Genomic DNA, 11,366 nt, shown 5'->3' with positions numbered 1-11,366 from the left:
GCCCTCCCCTGTTCAGGTGCTGTCCCACACAGAGCACTTTTTTACACAGMATGGTTTATACAGGAGCCCCTGCTCAGTGTTACAGTGACCATCAACAGGGACAGGGCTTTAACCAATTTAACTCTGCAGCCCCACAGAAAGCTTTTCCAGTGGGGTCATTCTGCGTGTACTCTGGACAATTACAAACATCACCTTTTTGCCTTCATTTTTCTTTCACTCTAAGACTAAAAGTGCAGAAAGATGCACCCACCTGGCCATGGCTTTTAGCCATCATCTCTGAGCAGAGTACATCAGGATTCTGAGGATAAACACTGCCTGTAAACACTGTTTTGGTGTGGAGGAAAGCAGTGGAAAGTAAGAGTTTAACTAAACTGCTCGGAGATGCAGCTTCAGGATAGTATTACTGCAAAAATACCTCACATTTCAGTATTTGCTCACTGATTTGAGCCCTGGTGGATTCAGTTCTCCTGCTTCCCCCTTCAGGCAACTTATGAGTAGAAAAAAAAATGGATGCATTATGTAAATAATTCTTCCTGAAACTTTCAGCAGCTTCTGATCTCAGCAGGACATCTCCACAGCCACCTGCARCACCAAACCCTTCAAGTCTTACTTGTACTGCTTGGTCTTTGTGGCCACAGGARTTTTCCCAAGGAGTCAGACCTAAGGTTGTTCATTTTGACACAAAACACAGGCTTTTGCACAAAAATGTTAGCAGTCACCAGATGGAGCTGTTCCCGATTGAATTTCTTTTTCTGYAGGGTTTTATCTCATGAAGAGCTGTAGGGAAGGCAGCCAGCAGTGTGGTGCCTGTCTTTGGAGAGGCCAAGCATAAATCAGTCTGATCTCTGTCTGCAAACCTCTGAGCAGAGCCATTCTCCAGCCACAGCTTCCAAGCTGTGCACAAGGAGAAGAACAAATATAAACATATTTCTTCTTCCATAAAAGCCAAAAATGTTTTCATAGTAATTATTACTAGCAGCACATGAGCTGTGCCTCACAGCCCACCATTCTGCTTCAAGAATYAGAGGCTGTTGATACCCACAGCCTCTCAGCAGTGTGGTTCCAACCTGTAGGTTTTCAAGGAGCAATCTTTTCTTGCTGCTGAACCATGCCCGTTTCATTGGCACTTCAACTTATCTAACCACAAGAGCAGCTTGGCCAATGACAAATTACASTGTTTACACAATTAACAGTCCTGGATGAGCATATCTCTTCCAAGAAACCGTGAGCACTTACAAAGCTGTCTTTTTACAGCAAGGAAGAAAGCCAAMGCAAGAGCGGAGCATGTGGCTGCCAGTTATAATTGAAATCATTTTAATAATTCATGCCTCATTACCTTGCCACATGGCAGTTCAAAGACCATCTCCTAATCCTTTAACCCTTCTCTCCTGCGTCCTTTGGTTTGGTTTCTTAGTTTAATCAGTGAAGAAACAAAATAGGGAATGCTCATCAGCACTTGTCCATGGGGACAAAACCCCACGGGGGCTGGTGAGCCTAAGATCTTAATCCCCTTCCTCCTGCCCTCCTCAGTTTCCTGATTTGATCTGTCACTGCCAGCTGAACCAGTAAAGAAATTAATAAACTCTCTGTGATGTATCCCAAGCTGTTGGCTGAGGCTGGAATTGCTCTATGGCAGGTCTAGGTACAGCACTGAGGACAAGGGGAGCTCTTGTTATTTAGCAGCTTTATATGGCCAGGTAAGAATTTCTGGAAGCAATTGTGTCCCTTATTCTTGGGTATCTCCTAGGATTTTTCCAGCTTTGAGTTGTCCTCTGGGTAGTCAGTCCCACAGCCATGCCCTTTCTCCTTAGGCAGAATTACAATTTGTAAGTCAGGCTACCAGAGCATTATATTTTTAAATGATTTTGAAGCTTTTTTTCTCCCCATAAGTTGCCCCCTTGGCCACTGAGGGAGAGAACACCTGATATCTATTTACTCTTCAGTGCTACGTGGGCAGATTGCAAACAATAAAGTAAGATCTAATGTTATTTATGGCTGCAAGTATGGTCCTGTTCTCTTATGAAAAGGAAATAACCTTGTAAAAACACATTCATTTTAAGCACAGAGTGTATTTACACACAGGAAGGGTCCCTCCTTCAGCAGTTTAACTCAATGTGGATGAGGGAAACCGAACCACGTACACACAAACGTGCACCAACATGTGCAAAAGAAGGGCTCTAGCAGGAGATTTCAGCAGCAGAAATGCCAACAGCAGCAAAGACTATCACTCAATCATTTATAGCTCGTTACTCAATGTGTTCCAGCAGGCAGGTACACAGAGCTGGAGAAAAACCCAGTGATTGCCTGGTGAAGGTTGGAGCATGAGGAGCAGCACAGGCTCTGTGTTTTTGTCACCTCCCTCCCTCCCTCTGGCACCTGGGCTCACAGCACAAACCCCATCTCCTCAGCAATGACAGCAAACCAGCTTCCCCCTGCTCCTCCACACCGGGGAGGCTTCAGAGGAGCTGCTGGCTGGGTGGAAAAAGCCCTCAAACTCAGCTGAAGGCAGTTCTTGTGCCCACTCCTTTCGGGTTAGGCTCTTGAGAGGCAGATCTGGCTCCCCTGGCAGCACAGGGTCACCTTGGGGAATGTTTGAAATACACTCAGAAGTCAAACCTCAGGTGATGGAAACCTGCCCAGCTCCAAGGGCGTTACAAGTGGAGATTTACCCCATTTTTTTTTAAGTCTGTCACAAAGGTTTATCTGTTGAACACACAGAGCTATCCCCACGTTCTCTGCACCAGGGAGAGGGGTGGACTCTCCTACACTCCTGTTCTGTGTTATCAGAGGAGTCTCTGTGCCTGTGGATGGTCTGGATTAGTTTGTGGGGAGTCCCTCGTGCCTTTTCCCAGGCTGGATGAATGCCTAGCAAGAAAAGGGATCTTTGCAGGGAATTTATGAGGCAGCCTGAGCAGCACTCCAGAAGCTGCGTGTTACCTTTGAAGCCCTAAAATAAAATCTATTGACAGATCRCTGTAGCTGCAGGGAGAGGACAAAGGTGATCAAACACAGGTTTCTTTCATGGGTAAGCTCTGWGCCAAAGCACTGTGTGTTCATTTAACAGGGACAGGAGCACAATCAGTGTGACAAAGGCAGGGCTGGGTGGGTGATGTGCTGCCCACAGGCACCATGCTCAGCTGCTCAGGCCATTTGGACCATTAGACCCCATCCAACATGTCATGCTGCTCTTAAATGTTGCAGAACCAAGGTGCCCAGGTGAGTTTTTGCCCTCAGAATACGGATAAGAATTCTTAATTYCCCTTTTCTATCACTACTTACATTAACAAGAACTGCCCAGTGACAAAAAAATGTTAAGGTTTTCAAGCACCATCAAATTGGATTTTCCAGTTTGTAGGAGAGGAAAAGTAAAGGTCACGGTGATCATTACAGCTGTCTCCTTATTCAAAGCAGAGCACTTTAGAGAAGAGTTTGGCCTCACTTCTAATCAGCATTCAGTTCTGAAGAGCTTGGGGCTCTTCTGGTCTGGGCAAAGGGCCAGGGAGTGACTCTGAAGAGAAAAAGTAAGCAAAGTCTACTCTAATTTCACTGAGCAAACCAGGTRAAATACAAAAAAAGTAAGTCAATTAAAACACAAAGCTCTAATTCAGTTTTCTGAATTTCAGTTTCTTTCCCGGTAATAACATTAGGAATTACTCACAGTGAATCAGGCAAGACACTGATCTTGGTTTAATGGTGTTTAAGGAAGATACAAATGGTGCCTTGGAGAAAGTGCAACCAACACACAGCAAAACTCAAAGGATCAGAACAGAGCTCTGGATCACAGTAGGAATCAGAGCAGAAGGCCAAGAAGTGGCCACAGCCATGTTCTGGACAGCTCTGAAAGATTATCACTCCCAAATTCATCCTCTCTGAGAGCTGGCTGCTCATCCCTTCTCAATTCCCAGGCACACTGCACCCTTCAGTCTTCATCCAGCTTTTTACAGCTGAATCTGCTCTAGCTCCTCCCTTCCAGAACCATGTTCAAGCCTTTGAAGGGATCCCAAGCATTATCCAGTTGAACACAAAGGAATAAAAGCTGACCATGTCTCTCCTCCCTCCTGGCCACCCCTTCCAGCCACACTGCCAGCTCCCAGCACCTCCTGACCATATATTTAGTCTGCAGTAATTTGCTTTGCATTGYCTTGTGCGGGGTCCAAGTGCAGGAATTACACATCCAGTGAGGCATCCAGCGCTCTGTGAGACCCTGCAGCTCTGAGACTGCACTCATCCTGCTGCTGCTGCTGCCAGAGACTGAGAGACCTCGGGGTCCAGAGCACCACAGCAACTCAGAGGAGAATAATGGCAACTCAATCCCAAATCCCTGCCTGYCTGTGCCGCAGAGTGGGTGGAGAAGGGTGGGAGTTGCCATTAAAGTGATTCAGGGATGGGCTCAATGCTGTGGGCACTGAGGGAGGGTYCTTGGCAGTCCTGCTTGCCAGGCAGAGAGGCTGAAGCACAAGAGTCACTACAGCAGACTTAAAACGGCAAAATAACCCCCACCTGGTTAAAAAAAAAAAAACCCACTTCCAACTCAGGCTCCTTCACTTTGTTTATAAGAGAAGATTGGGTAGGGGAACTTGGTTGGACAGAAAATGCTTGGAGGCCAGTGGATGGGAGACACCTTCCCCTAAGGAACCCAAAGCTTCTCCTTTGTCCACCTTTAAATGAGATAAAGCTTATCTGTAACTGAACATCTGGCAAAAGTCCCTCTGGGCCAAGCTGTGCCASCAGCCTGAGCCTGGAGCTAAACCTGTCATAGCAAAGCAGAGCAAGGAGGATCCACCGCAGTGCTCAGCAGAGCAGCAACAGGCACTGAGTGCAGAGCAGCCCAGGGACATGGCACAGGGTGGCACCCCAAGGGTGGCACTCATGTCCTGTGTCCCCAGCAGCAGGTCAGATTTAACCAAGGCCTCMRRRSYKRRSCYWARKYMMYYCCCAAAAAGTGGTGATTGAGGGGCTGCTTAGCCTGCTGTGTCCTCAGTCCAAGCTGGAGGTACAAATARCGTGGAATGGAGAAACAGAGCTGTCACTGCCCCCAACCCCAAAGATTTACAGCCCTGAAGCAGCACTCTGCAGGTGAGCCTGGCCTGGGTGGAGCAAGATCTGAGGAGCAGGAGCAGGGTGTTCATCCTGGAGAGAGCTCCTTCTCTCAACACTGCTCCAGGCACAGTCAGGAATCCTAATCCCTGCCTGGGGTAGAAACAGATTCTTTTGCTGTGTTTTCATCAATCATTTAATGGTGGCACAATCATCACCAGGACTCCAGGYATTTCTGCCCCACAGATGGAAGATGGATGCGCTGTAGGAACGATCAGGACCCCACAGAGACACAGCACCTGCTTGGATCCCTGAAAATTCATCAGCAAAGGAGCCTTCACCAGGGTGTTGGTGGTGAAGGGAAACCCAGTAACAATGGTTTCTGTGGGTCAGATTAAATGGTTTTGTGTTTTTTCCAGGCAGTCCTGCCCAGGGGCAGGGGGTTCTGGTGCCCACCCGACCCCAGAGCCCACTCCAGTTCCAGMCCGTGATGCCAAACAGGAGCAGGGATAACCCTGCCATGGCAGGGAACACTAAACATGGCACTTTTCTCTCCAGAGAGCATTCTCCTGCGAGCCTGTTCACCCTACAACACACAGACAAATTCCTGAGGAAATATCACCCTCTTGTGTCCACAGCGAAGCGAGCAAGGAATGCTGCAAAAGAGGAAAAGAAAAAAGGCATCCACATCACCACATATAAAAAAAAATAGAAAAAGGCATCCACAAAAAGAGGAAATAAAAAAAGAGGAAAATAAAAAAAGGCATCCACATCACCACAGCCGCACTGTGACCACTGTGGTCACGATTGTCCAGTTTACAGAAGTGGTCTCCAAACTGAGGACAAGGATGGGGGACCTTGGTGCTCTACTGCTGCTGGCTTAAATTCAAAAATCAAGAGTCTCAGCCCCACTTCACCATTTGTGAAAGGTGAAAAGTATTGATTCCATGCAAACACAAGTCAGATAACATGGACATTAATGAACCTTGCACAGCTCAGAACTGACACCTYCCTGGTTGTCCTGGCATCAGCCTGCCCAGCTGGAATCATGAATCAGGAAGGGATCAGTGCAGGGGAATTAAATACTCATAGATCTGATGTTGTCAGTGCTCTGTTACAAACAGTTAAACTRTTGCCAAAATCTGCCAGCTCAGTGTGTCACCTACCTGGGACATTTCTGGGCTTTGTCCCCAGGACCCTGGGGTGTCCCAGAGCTGTGGGATCTGCACTGGGTGCAGGTGAGAAGGGGGATTTGCCAAGGTGCAGCCCTGTGACCTAAACTGGGCTTTCACTTTGAGCTGTGATGTTGATCTGCCACTCAGGTCCCACTTCAGACATGAGGTGTCATTACCAACGATAATTTCATGTTACTTCTCATGCTTAATTCAGCCTTGAAAAAAAAAAAAAAAAAAGAAAAAAAGAAAAAAAACCCTGCAAACATAACTTGGGGAAGACAAACCTGTTATCCATAGTGGAAGTTTTGTTTTCTGTTCTCCTCTACCCCAGCAGGCCCTGAGCAGAAACACTGACACTGTTCTTCCCCAACTCACACTATCACTAAAATTTTTACATGTGGGTTTGATTTTTGGGGTTTTTTTTGGTGTGGGTTCTTTTGTTTGTTTGTTTGGAGGGGAGGGTTTTTTTTTGTGGGGTTTTGGGTTTTTTGTTTGTTTGGTTGGTTCTTTTTGAAGTTATTTTGGGTTTATTGTTTTTTTCCCCGTTGTCCATGGTCACTTTAGCATCTTTGTTCTCTCATGAGCAGCACTAATTATGACAGCAACACTTCGTGGAGAATTACCATATTTTCCAAAGGTTTTGGCTCCCTCATTGGGATTGACCTGCTCATTTGCAGCCAGATTACAAATATTTCCCACTGGTCCATCCAGGCTAGTTTGCTCATTCCAGAGTGCACAAGGTGCCATTCCCATTTCACTCTGCCTGGGGTATTTCTGTCCATCTCTTACATCCTCTTAAAAAGCCACAAGCACACAAGTGATTTAGCTTGAAGAAAAAATAAGTGATAAATAGCAATAAAATAGCCAACTGCAGACATGAGATCTACAATGTGTTTGTCATTTAGATTTAATCAAAACGTTAATATGCATTAAATGGTATTTGAGAATTTCAGATTTATTTAATACGAGAGGATTTGCATATCTACCACTGAGTTTTTAATCCTTGATAAATGTGTAGAATAATCAATTATTCAATGAACATACAAGAGCTGGATGATTAAATCTCAATTATAAAGGCAAGTCTTACCCACTCTATTTATTATGACTSTTCTCTCAGCATTGCCTAATTAAGCCATATTTGATTATGGGCTGAAAAACATTTATTGCAGATATTGTGGCTCTGTAATTGATGTATATCTGTGGCCTGGCTGTTAAGCCCTAATAAATACATTTTAAACAGCTAATTATTTAATTAACAACACTCTCTTCCAAGCTCATTGTAAACCATTCTGCAGCCATTCCTGACAGCAATTCAAGCCCTGGGAGCTGCTGCAGTGTTTTCTCCCCTCTCTCCGTGTGCCAGCATTGTTGGGATGCTCCCAGCTCTGCTGCCAGTGCTCTGAAAAGAGACTCCACCAGTCCAAACTGGTGTCTGCAATGTGGACAGTGACACCTGAACTGGTTGTTTCCCTGTCACAGTCCAGGGAGAGGAATGGGCAGTAGCAGGGGACGCTGTGGTTTTGTTTGTAGCACACATCCAGCTCCTTTTATTTATCGCTTTCTTTAAATCTCAGGCTGCCAACATCATGCCACTCCAGCAGGTTTAGAAGCAGCCTCACAGATTCACTTCTCCTTTGAAGACAACTGGAGGCCAGTAAGATGAAAGAACAGTTCAGTTATCTTGTGTCAGTCACATCTTCTGAACTTTGCTTTCTCACCCTTTCCTTGAAAGGCCAACAAAACCTTCCAGGTCAAGCTATTTGTAGTCACTGCCTGGTCCACGGCACAAGAGGCAGCTCTGTGCTGGTCYCCATATCCAATTAACTCCAATTAAYRAGAGAGRCAGGAGCACAAGAGYTTTGTAACTCTTCCATGGCAGGAGCTCTTCTGCAGGAGGTTTTGGACAYCACCAGGTACAGTTTAGTTTCTGCTCCCAGTTCAGAGATGGAGATGTTCAGATAGGAAGAGCTCCACAGTGAGCCCAAGGTTTATTTGTTTGCCCTCAGATGTGAGAATAACTTCACTTCCTTGCTGAGAACCTGGTACCAGAAGATACAACACAGCAGCTGAGAAAATGGAAAAGGTTTGTGTGAACTCTTCCTCCATAAACACAGATCCACAGCAGCAGCTCCCAGACACACACACCAGGCAGGCGTGGGAGGAGATTTAATGATGCTGCTGGAGCTCAGAGCTCTGTGACTCTCTGGTACTCCTCTGCAGGGTTTGAAAATATGCAGTTTAAGTGACAAACCCACTGTCTTTTTCTGTGATTTAAAATGAACATTACTCTAAGTYTGCATTTCCTTCGGATGAACTCATYCAACCTGCTCTAACTACCCAGCATTAAAAGCACTTGCCCAGCTCATATTTTTTTCAACGTGTTTGCTAATCTGAAACAAGATTTGCTAATGCAAACCTGGTGGGATGTAATTGCAGTGCACACCAACATAAGTAGAACAAGTTAGAAGGATTTTTGCAAAGAACTACAGAAACAACTCCAAAGCTCCTCAGAGAGCCAGCAAAGTGAGTCTGCTGCCTTTCCCAGGCAGRATTCCCCATAGCAAAGGATCTTGCAAAATACAGTAATTTAATTATCCAGCTGTTTATTATTGGAGAATTATCTGCCTCAAGGTTTCCTTCCCCTAGAAGTCAGAAATGGTGAAAATTTACCAAAAAAAGAAAAAAAAAATCCAAAAAGGTGAATGCAAAGCCCCACGGTCCMCCCCAGCCAAAGCCCGGGTGCTTTGGAACCAGCCTGCTCTCAGAACAGAGGAAGTTTCTTTGCATTTGGTACTTAGGAAATAAAAACTGGCAGCCCAATATCACACAGTGTTACCCAGAGAAAGCTGTGTTTGAATGAGCCCCAGACACTGCCACAGCCACTCAGGAGCCCTGGGTCTCCTTTGAGCCCCAAGGAGACAATCTGAGCCCCTTCTGAACCCCTGAGCATTGGGATGCTGTGACTTCCTCTYCAAATCATCCTGGTTTGTCTGCTACTGAGTGATCCTCTCCAGGAGCTCTGCATGCTCCTTTAAAAAGTCATTAGAAGTAAATGATACTTATAAGTTATAAAGTAATGTAATTTTATCCCCAAACCATTTTTGACCCCATAGAATATTAAGTACCAACTTCCATCTAACAGCCTTTGACATTTTCCTTTTCCTATAATGAGCCTCAAAATACAACCCTGCTCTCCTCTCTGCTCAACCAGCCARGCTGCAAAACTGGACCCATAAATTCCACCCACAGCACCCTCAGTATTATCATCTTCTCAGTAAACTTGGGGCCACCTGTTAGGTGCCTGTCACCCAGGTCTCTTGGCAGCAAACAACACAATGGCCTTGCAGAGGATGGCAAATACCCACTGTCTCTTTAAAAGCCAGCCAGGGGCTTCAAAGTCTCTGAAAAGTTGGGAAAATGTAACAAATCAAATCAAAATTGTGGGTGTGAAAGCAAGTGCTGGATACTTAYGGTTAAAATCTCAGTCTGAACTGGCTCAATAATTTGGTTTTTTGCAGYGCCTCAGAAAGAATTACTCGAAGGAGAATACTCCCCTGTTTTTATCCTGGGGGAGTGTGTGGAAACAATTTCACACTGGGGCTAAATGCAGACCCTTTGGGGTAAGGCAAATATTGAATAGAAATAMAGCTACCTGCATCCTCCACCCACAGCTGATGGGGACGTGGCAGGGATTCCTCTGCAGTGGGATCATCTGTTTTCAGCTCTGAGCTTATTTTYCCTTGGAGGAAGAGTCAAAGCCAAAGATCTATCATTAGGACTTATCTTCAAAAGAATTTTAATGAAGCAGAAATCCTAAATGTAGAAATTAAAAAGCCTCCTGTTTTATCCCTGATATCTAAATCCTGTAGGCAACATGAAAGTCACTGAAATATTTCTAAGCCTGAATAATACAAGATGTACAGATGAGAATCTTCTTCTGATGAATATTTTATAGGAATAGTCTCATCATGGAAGGTGGAGAGCACCTTCACTCCCACACAGGGCTGTGTGTACAGGAAGCTCTGGAGACTGAGACACTACCCAASAGTCTAAAATTAAGAGCTTTTGACATGCAAAAGTCCAACCATCAGCCTGTTTTCCTTTGCACAAACCCCTGATGCTCACCAGTGAGTGGATCAGTCTCTCCCTTCATCCTGCTCCACGTGATGCATTTCCAGGTTCTATCATAAGAAAACCTCATTCTTACAACAGTTCATTCAGCACAAATTGACATCAGCAAAATCTCTGTCTCACAACAACCCTTTTGTGTGGCTGTATCAGCTCCAGACCAGGTTTTTTGTGAAAAAAAAAACCCTCTCCCTGAGCAGAGCATCTCAGGGTCCCTGACCTGGGCCAAACCCAGGATCAGCCAAGGAAAGTCTCAGGTTTTTCTGGCACTCCTGGGACAGGCTGAACTGTGAGCACAGCTCAGTGTCAGCTCAGACAAGGGACAAGGAAATTAAACTCCAGAAGTTGTGAATGGTACCACCAGCAGGAGCTTCAGGCACAGATCAGGCAGACRCTTCACTCCTGGGATGGGCTGGACCCAGACACAGATAATTATTTTGTGTGCCAGAGCTGTGCAAGTCCTTTCTAGCCCTACACTTCTCTCAGCTCCAGCCTGGTTTTCCAGCCCTAGCCCATKACTCTGCTTTAGCATCCTTCCTGGTGCCTCTTCCCATGCTTTAGGAACAGTCTGTGTCTTTCTTCATTCTCTTAAAATGGCCTATTTTTAACAAGTTCCCTCCTTTCTTAATGGGTATGCCCAGAGGTGTGGCAAGCAGTTTCTAATCCAAGGATAGGAACAGCTATTAATAAAAAAAAAAWCCCTCAAACACCACTATGTGATCWTGTTTTCCCATCAAGCACTGATGCCAATTCCTACTGCAKTATTCCCCATTTAATGTCTTTTAAATGTGCTTTCACAGAAGCAAAAAAAGGCGTTTGAGGCCACAGGGTATTAAGTGCAAATTTCCTTCTTTCAGACTGGTATTTCCTTTTCCTCTCGCTCAAAGGAGAGTCAAAACAACAATCCTTCTCCTTTCTCCTCAGCTGGCCAGGCTGTTTGACACTGCAAAAGTAGTTTGATCCACAATCTGACGCAGGAAAGTGAAGCATCTCAAAGCTGACACTTCTTGTACTCATAGTTTTTGA

Source organism: Malurus melanocephalus, unplaced genomic scaffold (assembly GCF_030028575.1).
Source record: "Malurus melanocephalus ecotype Western Australia unplaced genomic scaffold, MMel_1.1 scaffold_215, whole genome shotgun sequence".
NCBI lineage: Eukaryota > Metazoa > Chordata > Aves > Passeriformes > Maluridae > Malurus > Malurus melanocephalus.
The sequence above is the reverse complement of the archived record's forward strand: the minus strand, read 5'-3'. Positions refer to the sequence as shown.